The sequence below is a fragment of the Armigeres subalbatus genome, chromosome 2 (genome assembly GCF_024139115.2).
Source record: "Armigeres subalbatus isolate Guangzhou_Male chromosome 2, GZ_Asu_2, whole genome shotgun sequence".
NCBI classification, from domain to species: domain Eukaryota; kingdom Metazoa; phylum Arthropoda; class Insecta; order Diptera; family Culicidae; genus Armigeres; species Armigeres subalbatus.
The window spans coordinates 51,202,999-51,228,249 of NC_085140.1; the positions used below are offsets into that span (position 1 = coordinate 51,202,999).

At 43.0% G+C, this 25,251-nt stretch overlaps 1 protein-coding gene and 1 long non-coding RNA gene across 2 annotated transcripts in view; one reads left to right on the forward strand and one right to left on the reverse strand.

The window, feature by feature from the left end:
• Positions 1-25,251, reverse strand: part of LOC134208652 (protein artichoke-like) — a 181,347-nt gene that overhangs the window by 68,483 nt on the left and 87,613 nt on the right. The gene's annotated exons all lie outside the window — the stretch shown is intronic.
• LOC134214379 (uncharacterized) lies at positions 7,545-8,184 on the forward strand. Its single transcript, XR_009979758.1, has 2 exons — positions 7,545-7,857; positions 7,941-8,184. It is a non-coding gene; the product is annotated as an uncharacterized LOC134214379 (long non-coding RNA).

Sequence of the window (25,251 nt, forward strand, 5' to 3'; positions counted from 1 at the left end):
ATTGTTTTGAATTTTTATTGTAGTATTAGTGTGAAATGTATTCCAAATCGTATTGAATTTTTACTTTAAAACATTAAAAAATGTTATAGAAAACATTTGAAACACAATGTTTTCTATGGTTTTGTCCTTCGAAATCATCCCATTGAAGAATCGTAAAATCAATTGTTTTGCTCTGAATTTTGTATGGAAAATTTTCGATTTTTTTATTGTAAAGATACATAACAACCCCCCTTTTTTATTGTAAAAGTCCCATTTACTATTCATTTTATCGTGGAAAACCATTATTTCTGATGTGATTTAATTGTTGAAATTCCATTACATTCAATGGTAACTATTATGTTTTAATTGGTGATGTAACAGTAAAATTTATGATATTTTAATCATATTTTTTATCCGGGAACTCAATCCTCAATTTGTCCTCAATCCTCAATCCTCAATTTGTCCGGTTTTTCATGAATCATACATAGACAGTGTTTTTTTTTTGCGTCGTTATTAGAGAGATTTTCAGCAGGCTCATCTCTCAACAAATAATGTGGACGAAACCTATAAATAGATGTGAGGTGTTATCAGCGACAAACCGACGGGCCTCTCTGATTACAAAATTGGCAAAAAATAATGCAATCGTTTTACTCCGAGTGTAGTAACTCGTTCTATCATTACTGAAATTAACGTTCATTTGATAGAAAAAGTCAAGAAGAAGAAAAAGCAAAATGCGCGTAAGGGCTCATTCACAAATTACATAACGCAAAAAAACACAGATTTGAGCCCCCACCCACCCCTCCGTGACTTGTTTGTAACATTTGCTTTATACCCACCCACCCCCATCTGTGACGCATAACGTGTTATTAAAGTTTCACTAAAATGCTGAATTGGTATTTTTAGTGAACTTTTCCTTTACTTCATTCATAGTACATAATAATACTTCAAATTTAAATTTAATTAGAAATTTTGTTTTTTATATTATTTTATTATCATAAATGCACGTAACAGAACTAAACAAACCCACCCACCCCCTAGACAAACCGTGACATTTTGTAACGCAATATTGGGTACCCACCCACCCCTTGATGCGTTATGTAATTTGTGAATGAACCCTAATAGACCAGTGCATGATGACGTAGGTTGACAGTTCACAGAGCTTTTTCTTGTTTCGTCATTTTATTCGCATGTAGATGTCCATTGCGATTGATTTCATGCTGAATGCAAAGAATAACATTAAAATGTTCGGATCACAGCAACTTTAAACTAAAAATATGAATTTTAATTTTGCCTTCGTCGATTTTTCTTCTAACACCTTGTAAACAAGCTCTGTGAACTGTCAAAATAAGTGAGGTTAAGTTAGAGTTTGCATTGGTCTATTCATTAGCTGTTCGACGTCAACATTATATGCACGTTTCAAACAATTAACACAGCGATGTAGATAAAAATAAACAAGTAATAAATTTTTTTTTTTATGCTTAAATCGACATTGAAGACTTTACGATCATGACACACATTTTCGAAAGTAGAATGTTTTTCATTTGGCGAACGAATCCTATCATAAAATTCTCGATATTTATAATATTGAATATTGATTATTATGTGGGAACTGATGAAATAAATTAAAGAGTGCATGACCAAGTTTGCCCACACGGTTAGAAAAAAGTACTTAATATTAGGTACTTTTCACTCAAATCGGGGGTTCAGTGTGGGAACCCAAAATTAAGTAATTTTTTTTCGAAGTTAAATAAAATTCACTTAATATTAAGTGAAATACACTTAATTTTAAATAGAAACTAACCAAAAGTTTATTATAATATAAAAATAAAATATAATATAAAAAGGTAAATTTCACTCAACTTTTGTAAACATGAGATTACTCAACGTTGGGTTCCCACACTTTAATGCCCTTGTTGAGTGGTTTTGCTCTTCATTTTATGACAACAAAAGGAAGAGTGAGGAGATGCAAGAGAAAAAAGTACCTAAAATTAGGTACTTTTTTCTAACCGTGCACACACTTGTGAGAGCTGTTGTGTAAACCATCGCACAGATGGAGCTAGGTAATGAAAGGAGGTATCAGAACGTCGGCTCCAGGGGCACGTTCACCTCGTAATGAAAGGAGAGTAATTGCCAAGAAATTTGAAGAACTGTATATGGGAAGGCACGTCGGTTTGTCGGTGGTGTTATGTTTTTTTTATGTGTTGCTTTTAAAAAGAATGCTATCTATGCCGTTTTGTGTTTTCTATTGATCAACTTTTTTCAAGAAGTTAAACAGTTATTGACAACAGGCCTCAACGTCAATAAAATGAAGCACAGGGACAGACATTCTAATTTTTAGATTAAGTTCATTTCGATTTTTCTTTCTAAATCTCCGGAGCAGGTAATTTTTTTTTTCGTATTTGCTTTGCCACATATTGTTCAATTATTTGATTCTTCTCAAAACATTTAAGAATCATTCAAAGACTCTCTGGATAATTCAAAATATTTTGTCATCATCTACTGTAAGAAAACGACGACATGAAAAAAATATTTTTAAATCAACTGAAGTCGAGTTTAAGGCACCGAGAGAAAATTAGGTCGGGCTAGTTTTAAGGTCCCCACCTACTTTAAGGTGATTATAGAATGAATTTTTTATTTATCATCAGACTAAGGCCGGAGTGGCCTGTGCTGCACATAAAAGACTTCTCCATTCAGCTCGGTTCAAGGCTGCACTTCGCCAACCACGCAGTCTGCGGAGGGTCCGCAAGTCGTCCTCCACCTGATCGATCCACCTTGCCCGCTGTGCACCTCGCCTTCTTGTTCCCGTCGGATCGTTGTCGAGAACCATTTTTACCGGGTTACTGTCCGACATTCTGGCTACGTGCCCGGCCCACCGCAGTCTTCCGATTTTCGCGGTGTGAACGATGGATGGTTCTCCCAACAGCTGATGCAACTCGTGGTTCATTCGCCTCCTCCACGTACCGTCCGCCATCTGCAACCCACCATAGATGGTACGCAACACTTTCCTTTCGAAGACTCCCAGTGCGCGTTGGTCCTCCAAGAGCATCGTCCAGGTCTCGTGTCCGTAGAGAACTACCGGTCTTATAAGCGTTTTGTAGATAGTCAGTTTGGTACGGCGGCGAACTCTATTCGATCGAAGCGTCTTGCGGAGTCCAAAGTACGTACGATTTCCAGCCACTATGCGTCTCCGAATTTCTCTGCTGGTATCATTATCGGCGGTCACCAGTGAGCCCAAGTACACGAATTCTTCAACCACCTCGATTTCGTCACCACCGATAGAAACTCGTAGTGGGTGGCTCACATTGACCTCTCTTGAGCCTCTTCCTATCATGTACTTCGTCTTCGACGTGTTGATGACTAGTCCAATCCGTTGAGCTTCGCTTTTCAGTCTGATGTAGGCTTCCTCCATCCTCTCAAAGTTACGTGCCATGATATCAATGTCGTCGGCGAAACCAAATAAATGGACGGACTTCGTGAAAATCGTACCACTCGTGTCAATCCCTGCCCTTCGTATTACTCCCTCCAAAGCGATGTTGAATAGCAGACACGAAAGACCATCGCCTTGCCGTAACCCTCTACGGGTTTCGAAGGGACTCGAGAATGCCCCTGAAACTCGAACTACGCACATCACCCGATCCAATGTCGCCTTGATCAACCGTTATAAGTTTATTCGGAAATCCCTTTTCGTGCATTAGCTGCCATAACTGGTCCTGACCGATTGTATCATATGCGGCTTTGAAGTCGATAAATAGATGATGTGGGGGCACGTTGTACATATTCGCGACATTTCTGCAATACCTGACGTACGGCGAACACCTGGTCTGTGGTAGAGCGTTCACCCATAAATCCCGCCTGGTACTGCCCTACGAACTCTCTTGCGATTGGTATTAGTCGGCGGCATGAAATTTGGGAGAGTACCTTGTAGGCGGCGTTCAGCAATGTGATTCCGCGGTAGTCGCTACAATCCAGGACACACGACACCTTCCATCCACTCCTGCGGCAGAACCTCATCCTCTCAAACTCTGGTAATTACCCAATGCAGCGCTCTAGCCAGTGGCCTCACCACCGTATTTAAACAGCTCTCCTGGTAGTTGGTCAACTCCAGGGCTTTGTTGTTTTCAGCCGGCCGATCTCCTCCTGGATTTCCTGGAGATTCGGAGCCGGAAGTCGCATGTCCTGCGCGCGTGCTCCTAGGTTCATTACCATACCGCCACCGTTGTCTGCCATATCGCCATTCAGGTGCTCTTCGTAGTGCTGCCGCCACCTTTGGATCACCTCACGCTCGTTCGTAAGAAGGTTCCCGTTTATGTCCTTACACATATCGGGCTGTGGCACGTGGCCCTTACGTGAACGGTTCAACTTCTCATAGAACTTTCGTGCGTTATTAGCGCGGTACAGTTCCTCCGTCTCTTCACGGTCTCGATCTTCCTGCTGGCGCTTTTTCCTCCGGAAAATCGAGTTTTGTCTGTTCCGCGAATGAAGCTCGTGGTGAATTTCAAATTCACCACACGTTTATCTACATACATTTTCAAAAGCCCAAATCTGGCGCAATAGTTTTCGTACAGTGCCGAAATACAAATTATGATTGTTCAGCATAACTAAGCAAACGATCTACTATTATTTCAGCCCCATACACGTTATGGTTCTTTCATCTCGTGCCCTTGAAAAAAAATATTGGAAAAGCACGTTGTTTACAAAATGGCCGATTTCTGGCTATATTCTATAATCACCTTAAGGCTAGTTCACACATCAGGAGCTTGTCTGCAAATTTTGCTCCCATGTGTGTGGACGAGATTTATGGGATTCCCTTACGAAAAATGAAAAATTCGGCCCGATATAAAATGCAATCCGGCGAAAATCTCTGAGAGTCCGAGCTGTAAAACAGACTATAATTTGGCCATGATTTTTTAACGAAATTGCATAATTTCCGCTTGGAGGCACATGGGAACGAAAGCAATATTTAGACAAGACTTCCGAGGTGTTAGGCTACTTGTAGCGTAATTTAAATCAGTTTCGATTAAAAATAAGTTTGAATTGATTCGATTTGGCATTTATTCTCATGCGCCAACCAATTTCATGGAAATAATTAAAATTACATTTTTATAAAAGTTTGTTCCTTGTTGAGATTCTTGTTATTCTTATCCGCAGATTTTTCCCACTTATATTAATGAAAAAGGGATTTGGCACGGAAAATCAATAATCCCACACTATTGCTCTTTTCGCATTTATCTTCTGACATTTTTTCCTAAAACTTTTTTTTCTTAACCTTCTGATGCCCAAAACCGGCCTTAGGGAGGGTACTTTGACTATTGTTCGTTATTTTCTATTGTTCAGAATTAAAAAAGATTTTGATATTGATCAATAATAAAATCTTTAATGCATATCTAAGAGTAGATTAAAATAAAATTTCAAAATTTCTCAACTTTTTGTTAATATTGGAAGATGCGTAATTTTCTGTTCCTTCGTATTTTATCCGCGTCCCTTTAAGTTTAGTATTTTTCTAAAACTAACTTACAATAAAAGGTTATGGTGGTGATTGAATCACTCTATGATATATCTAATCTCTTCCATGGAAAATGAAAATTCAGTCCATGAATTTTGAAATTGCTCTTGAATTTTATCACACGATTTTTTGACTTGTCCCGTTTTGTAAGCGCGTTTGTCCCGTTTTTTCACCGAAATGATCTGGTCAGCCTAACCACGTAGCTATACGAAATGGATGGTGTTTGTCATCATAATTTGTGTCTCTTTATTAACATTAAGCAGACTTAGACTAAGACTAAAATATAAAAGACCGTTTTGAACGATTTTGTTGTACGACCTCCAGACTGCCAGTGAGAGCGATGACCTATTATCACCCCCCAGACCCATTGTCACCCCCGATGGCGGTAAAAGAAAACATAAGTTTTTCGTTATTTAACTACAGATTTCTCGCTTAACTTTTCAAAAGGACCTAAGTAACATTTTTTTCGTGAATTAATTTGAATAGCGCAATCAACAGAACAACATGAAAGGTTTTGATTGCAGTACTCAAATTAATTCATGAAAAAAATGTTACTTAGGACCTTTTGAAAAGTTAAGCGAGATTTGATTTTTTTCTCTAGTGATTCGATTATCCGGAGTGAAAAAAATCGATACTCTGAATAATCGAGTCCGACCTGCACCACATATCCTTACTTAATTGTTACTTGGGTTTAGGTACGTTCGTCATAATTCGTTGGTACAGTTGAGTTGCAGTAAATTTCAAATTTCAGTTGTTTATTAGAAGTTTTTGAAAAAATGCGTCTCATCTCGTATATAATTGATTTAATGCGACACTTCCGCTAACACTGGTTCATATATGTATGAACATCATACCTTGAGCTATGCTTATTTCGTTTCCAAAACAGTTTGCTCCCAATGATGGCTAAACTTCCGTGAACACAACACAGTACAATATACAAGAAAATCAACTGAAAAAACCGAAAAAAATATTGTATAAATTGTATAATTATATAATATATAAATATATAAATATATAATATATAAATATATATATAAATATATAATATATAAATATATAATATATAAATATATAATTATATATTATTATATATAAATATATAATATATAAATATTTAATTGTATAAATTGTATAAAAAAAATTCTTGATGGCAATACCTTCAAATCAACACTGAAACTCAGAAACGGTTGCGTTTACCAATAAAACATATTATCAGAGATAACGAAGCGCAGTTTTCAGAAGTCGTCCAATGATAACAAAATCCATTCAATTCATGACGTTCTTATCGTGAACACCAAGTGTACGTACGCAAAGGTGACGTAGAACCACGTAGCTATACGAAATGGATGGTGTTCAAAGTGCAAAAATTAATCATTTGGTGACGAGTAAAAATATGGCAAAGCAAACATCACACGGACTGACAAATTTTTGTTTTGCGTGTCATCGATGTTTTCGTTGATTTCATTGAAGCCGGTGTGTGACTTTCTCAAGTTTTTTATAACGAGTGCGGGAATTTGAAATATGAAGTGTCTCGTGACACTCTCTCTCCCGGAGTATTGAATTAAGAAGGGTGCGGAACATAGTCGTTTTTCGCTTCCCTATGGAGGGAATCACAAAATGCGGCGGATTACATTCAGTATAAATAAAATACGAATTTCTTGTCAGCATCTATCTCGACCAACTCAACAAGCAAAACTCATTCAAAGTCATTTATATGAAATTTAATAATTTTGTCGATATTTTTTCACACTAATTTATTCCCATAATTGAAACAGATTTTACGACCGTGATTGTGGTGAATGATTTGTTTATCGGCTTTATCGGTCATTTCTACTCAAAGTATGAGGGAGTAGATAATCTGATGATTTTCAATTATCTTTCGATTATCTACTCTCTCATACTTTGAGTAGAAATGACCGATAAAGCCGATAAACAAAAAAAATGATATAAATTTCAATGAATCGTTATCTAAATTCTCGTAAAGTATCATGTCAATGCAATGATATATTTTGGCAAATAATTTCATAAATGATAGACTTATGGCGGTAAGCTCCAACGAGGATAATACGCAATTCTCGTATTATCCTCGATTGTGGTAAGCTTCAAGCCGTATTATCCTCGAACTTAATCTCAGATTTTATTTTAATACGCCGATTTTGGGGTATTAAGATAATCCGAGATTTTCTGTATGTACGCAGCCAAATATTAACTTGGTCTCACGCACACATTTTAATGGAGCAAATGTCACTTTTTAGATTTTGTTTTCTGTTAGTTTTCTTTTGTCTCTTTAAAAACATTCAACAGGAATATCTCCGAATTTCCTCAAAAGCTGCCTGGAGAAGTTGAAATAAAAGAAAATAGTGGCCAACAGATGCGTAAGTACTATTTATTATATTAATAAAAAAACATTGTAGATAGGTATATAGTTTAATGATGTTCTTCCATTTTCCCATTACAGATCCTAACAGCAATAATTTGAGGCCAAAAAGAGCTGGAACTGCAGGAAAGCATCTGCTGAAGGTTTTGGACCATGGTCAGGGAAAACCGAGGGTCCCTGCTGAAGCCGGAGAATAGAAAAGGAGACACCGGTAACACAGATGGCTGTACTGATGCTGTACGAGTGAAAAAATGGGATGAATCCGATTGGTGAAATGACATGTACATCTCGAAGAATGTGTATATTATAATGGAATGGATTGTAATTGAACACATGCATCTGCTTCAACTGCGAGCTAAAATCTCTTGTAGGAACTTATTTTTTAACGGAAATACCCAAAAGTATCCAAAGGAATCGAAGGAATTCCTTCATGAAATCAGAAAAATGTCTTTGGTAATTCTTGGGATTCTTGGGAGGAATCAGAGTGGGGAAATTTGTATGAGAATTTTGGGTGTGAATTATGGGGAATCCGTTTGACAATTCTGAGGAAATATGTGAGAATCCATGGGTGCATTAGCATTATGAATACACTATGCCCAGTCGAGAATGAATTCCACCCGCCTTTGCTCGCATGCTGTTTAACTGGAGAATCATGTGGCATTTCTGGATTACTCTGACTGATATCTGGGGAATTGCTTTTGAAATTAATTAAGAAAATTATTTCAGGATAAATGATTTGTGAAATCTGTATAATTCTTGGGAATTCTGTTGAAATTCTTAATAACTCTGTGTCTAATTCTTAGAAACTCCAGAGTGTGCTTCCGCAAATTCTGAGGAATGATTCCAAGAATTATGGAGAACTTTGGGGGAGTTTTAGGAAATTCCTTCGGGACTTCAGGGGAATTCCATCGCGAGTTCTGGGGAGTTCTCGTGCGACGTGATTCTCGCCGCTCTCGTGCGGCGTGATTGTTAACCGTAATTGGAAAAAATACACCTTAATAAAGTTAAAAAGAAAATCTAGGGAGATTTTCGGGTATTGTAGGAAAATCTTCCGGATCTGGGGAATGCCTCCGCGTGTTCTGGACAATTTTTGTGATATTCTCCGGAAATTTTTTAATGGTATTTCTGAACCTGTGTCTCGGAGTTCTAGGAAGTTTTTTTTCGGGAGTTCTGGGGAATTGCTGAAGAGTTCTTCCAAGAGTTTTAGGGAGTTCTGAGGAATTCCTCAAGGAGTTATGAAGAGTTTTTTTCAGGATATCTGGGAAGTTCTTTCGGGAATTCTGGGAAATTCCTTCGGGAGTTCATTTGAAAATTCTTTTGCAAGTTCTGGGAAGTTTTTTCAAAAGTTCTGCGAAATTCATTCGGAAGCTCTGGGGAATTCTTGGAATTTGTTCCGGGAATTCGAGGATATTCTTCTAGGATATCTTCCTGGAGTTCTAGGGGGTTCTTTCAGGTCTTCTGAGCGAGTTGTGAGAGTTGTCGGGAATTCATTCGAAAGTTCTGGAGGGTTCCCCTAAGAGTTCTGGAAGTTCCCTCAGGAATTCTTCTGGAAGTTCCTTTGGAAGTTCTATCAGGAATTCCTCCGGAAGTTCTTCCAGGAATTCTTTCGTAAGTTCCTTCAAGAATTCCTCCGGAAGTTCCTTCAGGAATGCCTCCGGAAGTTCCTTCAGGTATTCTTCCGGAAGTTCCTTCAGGAATCCCTCCGGAAGTTCCTTCAGGAATACCTCCAGAAGTTTTTTCAGCAATCCCTCCGGAAATTCCTTCAGTAATTCCTCCGGAAGTTCCTTCAGCAATTCCTCGGGAAGTTCCAACGGGAGTTCATACGGAAGTTCTATCAGGAATTCCTCCGGAAGTTCCTCCAGGAAGTCCTTCGTAAGTTCCTTCAGGAATTCCTCCGGAAGTCTTCCAGAAATGCCCCCGGAAGTTCCTTCAAGAATCAAGAAAGTTACTTCGGGAATTCCTTCCGGAAGTTCCTTCAGGAATTTCTCCGGAAGTTCCTTTAGTAATCCCTCCGGAAGTTCCTTCAGGAATCCTTCCTAAGATTCCGTCAGAAATTCTTTCGGATGTTCCGTCAGTAATTCCTCCGGATGTTTTGTCTGGAATTCCTTCGATAGTTTGCCAGGAATTCCTTCGGAAGTTCCATCAGAAATTCTTCCAGAAGTTCCTTCAGAAATTCCTCCGGAAGTTCCTTCAGGAATTTCTTCGGAAGTTCCTTCAGGTCTTCCTCCAGAAGTTCCTTCAGCAATCCCTCCGGAGTTCCGTCAGGAGTTCTTTCGGACTATCCTTCAGGAGTTTCTCCGGATGTTCCGTCAGGAACTCCTCCGGAAGTTTCATCAGAAATTGCACCGGGAGTTCCTTCAGAAATTCTTACTGAAGTTCCTTTAGGAATTCTTCCGAAAGTTCCTTCAGCAATTCCTCCGATAGTTTCTGCAAGAATTCCTTCAGGACCTTCTCCAATAATTCTTACGTAAGTTCCTTCAGGAATTCCTGCGATAGTTCTTTCAGGAATGCCTCCGGAAGATCCATCAGGCATTTCCCCGGAAATTCCTTAAAGAATTTCTCCGGAAGATTCTTTAGAAATTCCTCCGGATTCCGGAAGTTACTTCAGGATTTCTGATGGAACTCCTGGGAGCATTTCTGGTGGAACTCCTGGAAGGATTCCTGGTGGAACTCCTGGAAGGATTACTGGTGGAACTGCTGGAGGGATTCCTGGTGGAACTCCTGGAAGGATTCCTGGTAAAACTCCTGGAAGGATTACTGGTGGAACTGCTGGAGGGATTCCTGGTGGAACTCCTGGAAGGATTCCTGGTGGAACTCCTGGAAGGATTCCTGGTGGAACTCCTGGAAGGATTCCTGGTGGAACTCCTGGAAGGATTCCTGGTGGAACTCCTGGGAGCATTTGTGGTGGAACTCCTGGAAGGATTCCTGCTGGAACTCCTGCAAGGATTCCTGGTGGAACTCCTGTAAGGATTCCTGGTGCAACTGCATTAAAGATTCCTGGTTGAACCCTTGGGGAAGAATTCCTGGTGGAACTCCTGGAAGGATTCCTGGTGGAACTCCTGGAAGAATTCCTGGTGGAACTCCTGGAAGGATTCCTGGTGGAACTCCTGGAAGGATTCCTGGTGGAACTCCTGGAAGGATTCCTGGTGGAACTCCTGGAAGGATTACTGGTGGAACTCCTGGGAGCATTTGTGGTGGAACTCCTGGAAGGATTCCTGCTGGAACTCCTGGAAGAATTCCTGCTGGAACTCCTGTAAGGATTCCTGGTGCTACTCCATTAAAGATTCCTGGTGGAATTCTTGGGGAAAAATTCCTGGTGGAAGGATTCCTGGTGGAACTCCTGGAAGGATTACTGGTGGAACTCCTGGGAGCATTTCTGGTGGAACTCCTGGAAGGATTCCTGGTGGAACTCCTGGGAGCATTTGTGGTGGAACTCCTGGAAGGATTCCTGCTGGAACTCCTGCAAGGATTCCTGGTGGAACTCCTGTAAGGATTCCTGGTGCAACTCCATTAAAGATTCCTGGTGGGACCCTTGGGGAAGGATTCCTGGTGGAACTCCTGGAAGGATTCCTGGTGGAACTCCTGGAAGGATTCCTGGTGGAACTCCTGGAAGGATTCCTGGTGGAACTCCTGGAAGGATTCCTGGTGGAACTCCTGGAAGGATTCCTGCTGGAACTCCTACAAGGATTCCTGGTGGAACTCCTGTAAGGATTCCTGGTGCAACTCCATTAAAGATTCCCCCGGGATCCCTGCTGGGAGGATTCCCGGTGGAACTCCTGGAAGGATTCCTGGTGGAACTCCTGGAAGGATTCCTGGTGGAACTCCTGGAAGGATTCCTGGTGGAACTCCTGGAAGGATTCCTGGTGGAACTCCTGGAAGGATTCCTGGTGGAACTCCTGGAAGGATTCCTGGTGGAACTCCTGGGAGCATTTGTGGTGGAACTCCTGGAAGGATTCCTGCTGGAACTCCTGGAAGAATTCCTGCTGGAACTCCTGTAAGGATTCCTGGTGCTACTCCATTAAAGATTCCTGGTGGAACTCTTGGGGAAAAATTCCTGGTGGAAGGATTCCTGGTGGAACTCCTGGAAGGATTACTGGTGGAACTCCTGGGAGCATTTCTGGTGGAACTCCTGGAAGGATTCCTGGTGGAACTCCTGGGAGCATTTGTGGTGGAACTCCTGGAAGGATTCCTGCTGGAACTCCTGCAAGGATTCCTGGTGGAACTCCTGTAAGGATTCCTGGGGCAACTCCATTAAAGATTCCTGGTGGAACCCTTGGGGAAGAATTCCTGGTGGAACTCCTGGAAGGATTCCTGGTGGAACTCCTGGAAGGATTCCTGGTGGAACTCCTGGAAGGATTCCTGGTGGAACTTCTGGAGAAAAACCCGATTGAACTACTGGAAGGATTTCTTGTGGAAGTCTTAGAAGGATACCTGATGGAACTCCTGTAAAGATTCCTTGTGGAACTCTTTGAAGGATTCCTGGTGAAACTCCCAGGAGGATTCATGGTGGAACTCCTGGAACGATTCCTGGTGGAGCTGCTGGGAGGACACCTGGTGGAACTCCTGAAGGATTCATGGTGGAACAGCAGGAAGGATTCCTGGTGGAACTCCTAGAGGAGTTTCTGATGGAACTCCTGGAAGGATTCCTGGTGGAACTCCTGGAAGGATTCCTGGTGGAACTCCTGGAAGGATTCCTGGTGGAACTCCTGGTGGAACTCCTGGAAGGATTCCTGGTGGAACTCCTGGAAGGATTCCTGGTGGAACTCCTGGAAGGATTCCTGGTGGAACTCCTGGAAGGATTCCTGGTGGAACTCCTGGAAGGATTCCTGGTGGAACTCCTGGAAGGATTCCTGGTGGAACTCCTGGAAGGATTCCTGGTGGAACTCCTGGAAGGATTCCTGGTGGAACTCCTGGAAGGATTCCTGGTGGAACTCCTGGAAGGATTCCTGGTGGAACTCCTGGAAGGATTCCTGGTGGAACTCCTGGAAGGATTACTGGTGGAACTCCTGGGAGCATTTGTGGTGGAACTCCTGGAAGGATTCCTGCTGGAACTCCTGGAAGAATTCCTGCTGGAACTCCTGGAAGGATTCCTGGTGGAACTCCTGTAAGGATTCCTGGTGCTACTCCATTAAAGATTCCTGGTGGAACTCCTGGAAGAATTCCTGCTGGAACTCCTGGAAGGATTCCTGGTGGAACTCCTGTAAGGATTCCTGGTGCTACTCCATTAAAGATTCCTGGTGGAACTCTTGGGGGAAAATTCCTGGTGGAAGGATTTCTGGAGGAACTCCTGCAAGGATTCCTGGAGGAACTCCTGGAAGGATTCCTGGTGGAACTCCTGGAAGGATTCCTGGTGGAAATTCTGGAAGGATTCCTGGTGGAAATCCTGGAAGGATTCCTGGTGGAACTCCTGGAAGGATTCCTGGTGGAACTCCTGGAAGGATTCCTGGTGGAGGAACTCCGGGAGTTCCTCCGGGAGTTCCTCCAGGAGTTCCTCCGGGAGTTCCTCCAGGAGTTCCTCCGGGAGTTCCTCCAGGAGTTCCTCCGGGAGTTCCTCCAGGAGTTCCTCCGGGAGTTCCTCCAGGAGTTCCTCCGGGAGTTCCTCCAGGAGTTCCTCCGGGAGTTCCTCCAGGAGTTCCTCCGGGAGTTCCTCCAGGAGTTCCTCCGGGAGTTCCTCCAGGAGTTCCTCCGGGAGTTCCTCCAGGAGTTCCTCCGGGAGTTCCTCCAGGAGTTCCTCCAGGAGTTCCTCCAGGAGTTCCTCCAGGAGTTCCTCCAGGAGTTCCTCCAGGAGTTCCTCCAGGAGTTCCTCCAGGAGTTCCTCCAGGAGTTCCTCCAGGAGTTCCTCCGGGAGTTCCTCCAGGAGTTCCTCCGGGAGTTCCTCCAGGAGTTCCTCCGGGAGTTCCTCCAGGAGTTCCTCCGGGAGTTCCTCCAGGAGTTCCTCCGGGAGTTCCTCCAGGAGTTCCTCCGGGAGTTCCTCCAGGAGTTTCTCCGGGAGTTCCTCCAGGAGTTTCTCCGGGAGTTCCTCCAGGAGTTTCTCCGGGAGTTCCTCCAGGAGTTTCTCCGGGAGTTCATCCAGGAGTTTCTCCGGGAGTTCCTCCAGGAGTTCCTCCGGGAGTTCCTCCGGGAGTTCCTCCGGTAGTTCCTCCAGGAGTTCCTCCGGGAGTTCCTCCAGGAGTTCCTCCGGGAGTTCCTCCAGGAGTTCCTCCGGGAGTTCCTCCAGGAGTTCCTCCGGGAGTTCCTCCAGGAGTTCCTCCGGGAGTTCCTCCGGGAGTTCCTCCGGGAGTTCCTCCGGGAGTTCCTCCAGGAGTTCCTCCGGGAGTTCCTCCAGGAGTTCCTCCGGGAGTTCCTCCAGGAGTTCCTCCGGGAGTTCCTCCAGGAGTTCCTCCGGGAGTTCCTCCAGGAGTTCCTCCGGGAGTTCCTCCAGGAGTTCCTCCGGGAGTTCCTCCAGGAGTTCCTCCGGGAGTTCCTCCAGGAGTTCCTCCGGGAGTTCCTCCAGGAGTTCCTCCGGGAGTTCCTCCAGGAGTTCCTCCGGGAGTTCCTCCAGGAGTTCCTCCGGGAGTTCCTCCAGGAGTTCCTCCGGGAGTTCCTCCAGGAGTTCCTCCGGGAGTTCCTCCAGGAGTTCCTCCGGGAGTTCCTCCAGGAGTTCCTCCGGGAGTTCCTCCAGGAGTTCCTCCGGGAGTTCCTCCAGGAGTTCCTCCGGGAGTTCCTCCAGGAGTTCCTCCGGGAGTTCCTCCAGGAGTTCCTCCGGGAGTTCCTCCAGGAGACCGCCCCCGCCGTCCTCCACGCGCTCCCCCGGCACTTCCTCCAGCCGTTCCTCCGGGAGTTCCTCCAGGAGTTCCTCCGGGAGTTCCTCCAGGAGTTCCTCCGGGAGTTCCTCCAGGAGTTCCTCCGGGAGTTCCTCCAGGAGTTCCTCCGAGTTCCCAGTTCTCCGAGTTCCTCCAGGAGTTCCTCCGGGAGTTCCTCCAGGAGTTCCTCCGGGAGTTCCTCCAGGAGTTCCTCCGGGAGTTCCTCCGGGAGTTCAGGAGGAACTGCCGGAGGAATTTTCGGAAGAACTCCCGCAGGAACTCCTGGAAGAACTCTCGAAGGTACTCCTGGAGGAACTCTCCGAAGATCTCCTGGAGGAACAACCTGGAGGAACTCCTGGAAGAACTCCCGGAGGAACTCCTGGAGGAACTCCCGGAGGAACTCCTGGAGGAACTCCCGGAGGAAATGCCTGAGGAACATCCGGAGGAAATATCGGAAGAACTCCCGGAAGAATCTCTGGAGGAACTGTATGATTTTCATTCCTTGATGAATTTCAAGAGGGATTCCTAAATGAATTTCAGGAAGAATTCCAGCAAGCACTCCTGGAGGAATTCTAGAACCAACTTCTGAAAGAATTTCTGGAGGACGAACTCCTAGAGGTAATGCAGAACTAACTTCTGTTCAAATTCCAGGAGGAACTTCTGTAGGTTTTCAAAGAAGAACTTCTAAAGGAATTCCAGAACGTATACCTGGAGAATTTCGAGCAGGATCTGCTGAAGGTATTTTAGTAAGATCTCCTGAAGGAATCCCCAGAAGATTTTTAGGAGAAATTTCTTGAGGATTTTCTAAGGGTTTGGATTTGAACAGGATTTGAATTGGATTTGGTATATCAATTAGATTGTTATAGGATTTTGATAAGATATAGAGTGGATACAGATTTGATTTATTTGGATTGGAAATTATTTTGAAACAATAAATTGACTGGATTAGATGCAGATTGGACTTAGATTGAAATTATTATTTATTATTATTTAATCAGACTAAGGCCGAAGTGGCCTGTGCGGTATATAAGAGTCTTCTCCATTCGGCTCGGTCCATGGCTACACGTCGCCAACCACGCAGTCTACGGAGGGTCCGCAAGTCATCTTCCACCTGATCGATCCACCTTGCCCGCTGCGCACCTCGCCTTCTTGTGCCCGTCGGATCGTTGTCGAGAACCATTTTCACCGGGTTACTGTCCGACATTCTGGCTACGTGCCCGGCCCATCGCAGTCGTCCGATTTTCGCGGTGTGAACGATGGATGGTCTAATCTAATCAGGTCGATACCGGTCTAATCAGCGTTTTGTAGATTGTCAGTTTGGTACGGCGGCGAACTTTATTCGATCGGAGCGTCTTGCGGAGTCCAAAGCACGTACGATTTCCAGCCACTATGCGTCTCCGAATTTCTCTGCTGGTGTCATTTTCGGCAGTCACCAGTGAGCCCAAGTACACAAATTCTTCTACCACCTCGATTTCGTCACCACCGATGCAAACTCGCGGTGGGTGGCTCACATTGTCTTCTCTTGAACCTCTTCCTATCATGTACTTCGTCTTCGACGTGTTGATGACTAGTCCGATCCGCTTAGCTTCCCTCTTCAGTCTGATGTAGGCTTCCTCCATCTTCTCAAAGTTACGTGCCATAATATCTATGTCGTCGGCGAAACCAAATAGCTGGACGGACTTATTGAAAATTGTACCACTCGTGTTAATCCCTGCTCTTCGTATTACCCCTTCCAAAGCGATGTTGAATAGCAAACACGAAAGACCATCACCTTGCCGTAACCCTCTGCGGGTTTCGAAGGGACTCGAGAATGCCCCTGAAACTCGAACTACGCACATCACCCGATCCATCGTCGCTTTGATCAACCGTGTCAGTTTATCCGGAAAAGATTGAAATTATTTCCTATCATAAAAATAAAATGCAGGATTTCCCGGACTTAAGTCCTGCAAGAGTTTGCTCTATAAAAATCCCCCATGCGATGTCTGGTCAAACAACCTAAAGAATAACCGAAGACTTTCGGATTTTTTTTGAAAAAAACACTTTTGCGCATATCCGGAGCTTCTGAAAAAAAAAACCCAATGAAAAACATGGAGGAATCGTCCATCTCCAGCGGGATCCCAAAATCAATTTCTAGAGGAATTCTTCAATGAATTGCTGTTATCCCCGCAGGAGAAAATCCGATTAACGGAGGAGAAAATAATCCGAAGGATTCCCTGAGACGGAAGAATAACTGATTAGAACTGAATAACCACTTTTTCTAAGCGATTGATCTATTATTTATTTAATTTTCTGGGATCATAGCTGTGAATAACACTTTGCAATAATTTTGCTGCGAATGTTGCGATTACCGATCCACGGCGGTGATGTTCCTTCGCGCGCCGCTCGGCCACATACTCCACATCGACCGTCAACCTTAAATCGATTGTAATTAAAGTTATTCATCGTTCTACATTACAGGTGCCAATATTAATACCTTTTTCATGCAAAATATCCTGATCCGCTGCACTGTCCTGTCAGACGCGATTCATGAGACTGTTTTTGTTGATTTCCGTCATCCGGATCGAGGACAATCTCTTCAACTTCAGCTGCTCCAAAAACTTGATAAATTAGGACAGCCAGTCCGCTAACCGCCTTCTGTACCGCATCCTTCGTAGACGATTAATTTCAGTGGTATCATTGCTGGATCGTTTGGCAAGTGTATCCTTGACCCTTTTCCACCGCTGGCCGTTCATTGAACTGGAATGTGATCCCGGATCGCTCTTGTCCAGCCTCCAGCCTCCAGCCTCCACGATTTTCAATCTATTCATTTTCACAAATTGAACGAAACTCGCAACATAAACAAAACAGAATTATTGATGATTCTGTATAATTCTATCATTCTCACACGCACACTCTCTCACTACACTGCAGAGTAGAAAGTGGCTGCGTGCTTAATATGAGTTTGGTGCTTACCAAATAGGGTATTAAATTTAATCTCGGATTTATTTTAATCAGTATTAAAACTAGTATTATCCTCGTTGGAGCTTACCGCCATTAGAGTGAAATCAGGAGTGATTCAGTTTCATTCCAAATTTTCGACCACTATTCTAATTTGAATCTGGAGCCAAATAGAACAAACTCGTTGGTTTCCCCAGCAGTGTTCTATTCATGTTTTTCAAATTTTCAATTGAATGAAATCATCATGTTGGCGCCAAGAGAGGCGTCGTAATTGCAAAGTGGATTGATCCGTAGATAAAATGACACATTCATACACCAAAACAATTGGAAAATATTTGAATCTCGTGATTCAATCGTGGTTCAAATCTGCAGAAAATAGAACGGAGCGTTATACCAGTTTTATTTTTTTGACATTTGACTGGTATAAAAAATGAATCTAGAACACCTGCTGGGAAAATGAATGTTTCAGATTCATATTCAAACTGACAGCCCCGAACGATTTGAATCACTGCTGCACATAACATATGTGTAACTCGGGTTCAAAAAGTTGTACCCAAGTACAGATTCAGAGCTGGTATAGAGAACATCGTAATGTCAAAGGCATTATACCAGTTCACTTTCAAAACACGGAAAAAAATATAGTAAACACAATCAAACCTTACACGATGAGATGACTTAACCCATTAATGAGTACTGTATTTATGTTAATATTATTCCTACCGTGAAAAAGTCACTCTTTTGACGTAGAACTACGTCTGTCTTTTCTATATTGGCTTTTTCTACACGAATAGTATTTTATGGGATTTTTTTCACTCAAATTTTGGGATTTCAGCTGGTCATTCAGACATATTTTGGTATTTACGCGGATTTTACGTTGTTTTAATTTACGCGGCCCATACCCGAATAAAAAAGTCCAATAGAATTACAATAGAAATTATTGTAACAATACGATAAATTTAATTGTAATTACATTAAACTCTATTGTTGCTCACAATAGAATAACAATTAAGAATATTGTTTTCCACCATAAATCCTATTGTAAATGGAAGTTTTACAACAGAAAATAGGGGTTGTTAGTTACCGTAACAATAGAAAAATCGTTTATTTCTCGAACAAATTTTTGCAATTACAATAGAATTTATTGTAATGCGCTTTTTGCACTTTATAAGAGTTTTGCGAGATTTTTTTTCTCACACTCATCTTTTTCTCACACTCAATACACTAAAAAAAGTTTGATTTTCCGTGTATGATATTTGTGTGTGAGTGCTCAATCTGAAAACAAACAGACGTCAAATCGTGGCGGGAATCGATTTAGTGTACACGCTTACATGTGACTAAATAACGAGTAATGGGTTATAATTGGGTAAATTTCACTAACAAATATCGATCAACCCGAAATGAGAGTGAGTGTGAGAAAAAGAAGCGGGCAAATCACAATCTACACATAACTCTTCAAATTGGTGAAATAGGCAATAATTCTATTGCCAAATTTTTCTGTCAGTAAATTTTATTGTACGTTTATTGGAACAACAATAAGGAAATTTAATTGGTACAATATAAGAGCAATAGAATTGAATGTTAAAAACTAAAATGTATTGCATTTTTATGATATTTTAATGTAACTCTATTGTAATTTCTATTCGGGTATCCTCCGCGTTAAAACCGATTTCAGTGTGTTACATACAATATTGATGTATGATAATATTTGCTATTGAACAACTGCTAATAGTTTAGCAGACGGTTTCGGTAAATTAGTCGATCTCGTAAGTGCATCGCAAGCTTCTTCTTCTATACCACTATATTCCAACTGGAAATTAGTAATCTATTAGCATTTCTGTGGTTGCAACTGCAACTCACGTGAAGGAATAATTATTATTATCAATAAACTGTCAAACTTCTTTGTCGCGTCTACTCTGACTTCCTCCATAGGATGACCACCAAACGCCGTTGACAGCCCAGCTTCCACGATGGGCTTCCTGTAATGAGTCACCGGGGCTCAGTCTGACTTAGTGGCAGGTGCTTAGTCAGACTGTGACGGGTGCTTTCAAACATTATAGTTATTTCAATTGATTATTTGGATATGTGATCGCTTAAGAGTGTTGTTCATCCTCGATCATTTGAAAAATTTATTTTAAAATCCTTTTCAAATGTTGGTATTAAAATTGTATACTTCACCAGTATTCGTAATGCTCACTCAATCTCAAGAGCACAGGTCAAGATCAAGGTCAGATTGTATTTCTATCAACATGAACCAACTTAATAGGCCCTTGATCTGAATAAAACTCAAAAGCGTGTAACTTGCACACGTCCGACGGCCTCGCGATAGCTGCAAAACAGCTGACAAAGTCGCCGCACGGAATGGAAACAAAAATATATCTCCATGTAAATCACGTCACACAGAACACAACACACCACAACAGAACAATCGTCGCAGAAACCCCAGAAGAAAGCCAGATCTCACTCTCTCGATTTAAGAGGGCAGTTGAAAAACCACGTGCCTAGAGCACAGTATCATCTAATAGCAAAGTAGTACTGGTTACCAAACGTACCATAATTAGGTACCTGGAACCTTATATCAAGCCAAATGCTCCCCTGAGATAATCTCCCCACTCTGAGATGATCTCCCGACTCTTAACCACCTATCGATAATAAGCGACGGCCGATCACCAGCTTGGGCAGTTGTAAAATCCAGTCTCCTTAGTTGTCGGTTAACTGCCAAGCAGGCATTACGCGCGAGTATTCCCGTAGCGAGTGAAAGTGAGGTGTCACAATATTGAAATTGCCTGACCGACATTTATCCAGAAGTTGTGTTGGATTCAATGGAACTAAAATAGTAGATGTGGTGCAATATAGTGGGTGTTTCATTAAGCCGTAGGGCAGGTAATAGTTTCCTTGGGATGGTGAACAAATTCCTAATCTGGTTCACTTAACAGAAATGGATCCCAATGTTTTGTGCCTGCACCGGTAATCTGCAATGATGGAGTAGTGTGGATTTAGCTTAGAGATCGGTAAGGGTCGAGTTGAATGTTTGAAGCAAATCCGAAATGGTTCAATAGTGGCAGAAAGTGATAACATTGGCATTCCCTTAACAGGCCTTTCGTTCGCTACATAATCATGTAGCCTGTTATGCAAGCTGCATCTCAGAGCGAAGGTGAACCAGAGTGGCAGTTGGTATGGACTTTTTTTTCGTGCGACCGAATCGCCGGATAATATGCAATTAATGTGATTCAAATTTTGGGTTAATTTATTAGACCGTGCAGGGCTTAACTTTTATACCACTTTTTAGTTCCGTGTCGCTTTTCTCAGATGACAGAACGATGTTCCCCGTACCAGTTATACAACTTTGGCGAGAAGCAAAAGGGGGCCAACTTTTTGCTACGACTTCTCTTCGAAGTTACACTTATGTTATGTGACTGCTGGTTTTACCCTTATGCAGGGGTTCATCGAATTCACTCACCCGATGGATTTTGACATTTGAGCGGGTTGTTTTCTCGAACAAAAGTTCATTTTGCGTTCATTATGCGACCCGCTCAAACGTCATAATTTCTTGGGGGAGTTCATTTTGCGTTAGTCTATCACCACTACACCTTTATCCCTTTTTGTTCATCGAATCATCGGTATTTTGGCGTTTGTTTATCTCCGTTATCATGTTTATATTGAGATAAAAATTTATTGAATGAAACGACAATAGCTTTTTGATTATAAAGGGATAGCCTTATACTAATGACACACTGGTGGTATAAGTACCATGGTACAAGAATCTTGAAATGAGTACCATACCAATTATTGTCTTTATCAAAGATAGTCTTGGAATAATTTTCTTGTCCTCTTGTACCATGGTACAAGTACCACAGGTGTGTCTTTAGTATTATCGTCATGAAGAACCATTTCATAAGAACATTGTCGGTAATTGATGTTTTTGGGTAAGGAAAATAATTCCCCAACATATTGATTATGTATATTTGAATGAAAATTATATGGGATAGAACTTGGGATAGAATGTTAATGCAATTTAGCTATTACCTATCAAAACTACATTGTGGTCTAATGATTAAGATCTCTGAGCAACGGTTCTACGTGGTTCTACAGTATTATTTCTTCCAGGTTCGATAAACGATTAAGCAAATAAATCTTCTATATAATAAAAATGAGTTGAGTTTTCCTTCCTGACGATTTAACTCGCGAACGGGTTGACCGATTTACACCCAGGTTTTTTTACACGGTTTGGTTTTAGTCGTTTAAGACCTTCAGCGTCAATAAAATAATGAGTTAACCCCACGAAAAAAATCACAAAAAATCAAAGAAAATTCAGGTGGTATTTAAAAAGCTGTGAAAGTTCGTGTTAACCGAGAAATTAATGAATTCCAACCGTGTAAAAAAAAAACCTGGGTGTACAAGATTTTTTACCTAATCGACTCGTTTTGGGATCCGCAAGGTTTGTATATATAAAAAGTTGGTGTATTTAACGGGGAAATGTAAAACATCATTAGAATACAATTTTGGGTCAGCTGTTGAGGAAAATAAAACAAACGCACGGACATTGATCTTGAGTGCGGTGCTGCAAATAAGTTCATTGTGACATTTGCAGCACCCGGGCAAAGCTGGGTTTGCTTCCCTAGTAAATAAATAAAAATCTGCATAAAAGATAACTCTCGATGTTCCTCTGAAGAACCCTTAAATTAAAGTTCTTATCAAAAATTCTGACATATCGATAAAGTATAACGGTGAAAAATCATATCGTTTTAACCGCTTTAACGGTTTCAATATTTTGGAAAAGATCCTTTGCAATTTTTGAGTAATTTAAAATTCTTTATGAAACGACATCTACCGCTATCGATGGTTCATAAGGAAACTTTTAAAATTGGATATGAAGAATTTTGAAGAAACTTAATGAAATGGTTGGCAAGGATTGATTATTTATGTTGGCAAATGTGTTTTTGTTTTCTTTTGCACTTCAAAGTAGCTTGTTTCATAACGGATGGGAAAAGACAGAAGTTGCAAAGCGAAATCTCTCTTCCATTCTTTCACCATCCAGCTTTTTACGCTAGCTATAAATTAACGAGGAGTGAATCGAATTTGACATGTGCTGTGGACAAAATTCTACGTTCTACACTAGCGTTCTACGCACAGCTGGAGCAGACATACGATGGATGCCCACTGCGGGACGTTAAAATCGTCATCGGTGACATGAGCGCACAGGTAGGAAGGAAGGAAATGTATAGACCGGTCATCGGACCGGATAGTCTGCACACCGTATCGAATGACAACGGCCAACGATGCATAAACTTCGCAGCCTCCCGCGGAATGGTAGTCCGAAGCATCTTCTTTCCCCGCAAAAATATCCACAAGGCCACATGGAGATCACCTAACCAAGAAACGGAAAACCAAATCGATCACGTTCTAATCGACGGTAAATTCTTCTCCGACATCACGAATGTCCGCACTTACCGCAGTGCGAATATTGAATCCGACCACTACCTCGTTGCAGTATGCCTGCGCTCAAAACTCTCGACGGTGTACAACACGCGTCGAAGTCGGACGCCGCGGCTTAACATTGGGCGGCTACAAGACGGTAGACTAGCCCAAGAATACGCGCAGCAGCTGGAAGTGGCACTTCCAACGGAAGAGCAGCTAGGCGCAGCGTCTCTTGAAGATGGCTGGAGAGATATTCGATCCGCCATTGGTAGCACCGCAACCGCTGCACTAGGCACGGTACCCCCGGATCAGAGAAACGACTGGTATGACGGCGAATGTGAGCAGTTAGTGGAAGAGAAGAATGCAGCATGGGCGAGATTGCTGCAACACCGCACGAGAGTGAACGAGGCACGATATAAACAGGCGCGGAACAGACCAGCAGGAAGATCGAGACCGTGAAGAAACGGAGCAACTGTACCGCGCTAATAACACACGAAAGTTCTATGAGAAGTTAAACCGTTCACGTAAGGGCCACGTGCCACAGCATGATATGTGTAAGGACATAAACGGGAACCTTCTTACGTACGAGCGTGAGGTGATCCAAAGGTGGCGGCAGCACTACGAAGAACACCTGAATGGCGATGTGGCAGACGAAGATGGCGGTATGGTGATGGACCTGGGAGAACGCGCGCAGGACATAATTCTACTAAAGGAAATCCAGGAGGAGATTGGCCGGCTGAAGAACAACAAAGCCCCTGGGGTTAACCAACTACCAGGAGAGCTATTTAAACACGGTGGTGAGGCACTGGCTAGAGCGCTGCACTGGGTCATTACCAAGATTTGGGAGGAGGAAGTTTTGCCGCAGGAGTGGATGGAAGGTGTCGTGTGTCCCATCTACAAAAAGGGCGATAAGCTGGATTGTAGCAACTACCGCGCAATCACATTGCTGAGCGCCGCCTACAAGGTACTCTCCCAAATTTTATGCCGTCGACTAGCACCAACTGCAAGGGAGTTCGTGGGGCAGTACCAGGCGGGTTTTATGGGCGAACGCTCCACCACGGACCAGCCATTCGCCAAGTACTGCAGAAATGCCGCGAATACAACGTGCCCACACATCATCTATTCATCGACTTCAAAGCCGCATATGATACAATCGATCGGGACCAGCTATGGCAGCTAATGCACGAACACGGTTTTCCGGATAAACTGACACAGTTGATCAAAGCGACGATGGATCGGGTGAGGTGCGTAGTTCGAGTTTCAGGGGCATTCTCGAGTCCCTTCGAAACCCGCAGAGGGTTACGGCAAGGTGATGGTCTGTCGTGTTTGCTATTCAACATCGCTTTGGAAGGGGTAATACGAAGAGCAGGGATCAACACGAGTGGTACAATTTTCAATAAGTCCGTCCAGCTATTTGGTTTCGCCGACGACATAGATATTATGGCACGTAACTTTGAGAAGATGGAGGAAGCCTACATCAGACTGAAGAGGGAAGCTAAGCGGATCGGACTAGTCATCAACACGTCGAAGACGAAGTACATGATAGGCAGAGGTTCAAGAGAAGACAATGTGAGCCACCCACCGCGAGTTTGCATCGGTGGTGACGAAATCGAGGTGGTAGAAGAATTTGTGTACTTGGGCTCACTGGTGACTGCCGAAAATGACACCAGCAGAGAAATTCGGAGACGCATAGTGGCTGGAAATCGTACGTACTTTGGACTCCGCAAGACGCTCCGATCGAATAGAGTTCGCCGCCGTACCAAACTGACAATCGACAAAACGCTAATTAGACCGGTAGTCCTCTACGGACACGAGACCTGGACGATGCTCGTGGAGGACCAACGCGCACTTAGAGTTTTCGAAAGGAAAGTGCTGCGTACCATCTATGGTGGGGTGCAGATGGCGGACGGTACGTGGAGGAGGCGAATGAACCACGAATTGCATCAGCTGTTGGGAGAACCATCCATCGTTCACACCGCGAAAATCGGACGACTGCGATGGGCCGGGCACGTAGCCAGAATGTCGGACAGTAACCCGGTGAAAATGGTTCTCGACAACGATCCGACGGGCACAAGAAGGCGAGGTGCGCAGCGGGCAAGGTGGATCGATCAGGTGGAAGATGACTTGCGGACCCTCCGTAGACTGCGTGGTTGGCGACGTGTAGCCATGGACCGAGCCGAATGGAGAAGACTGTTATATACCGCACAGGCCACTTCGGCCTTAGTCTGAATAAATAATAATAATGTGGACAAAATTCG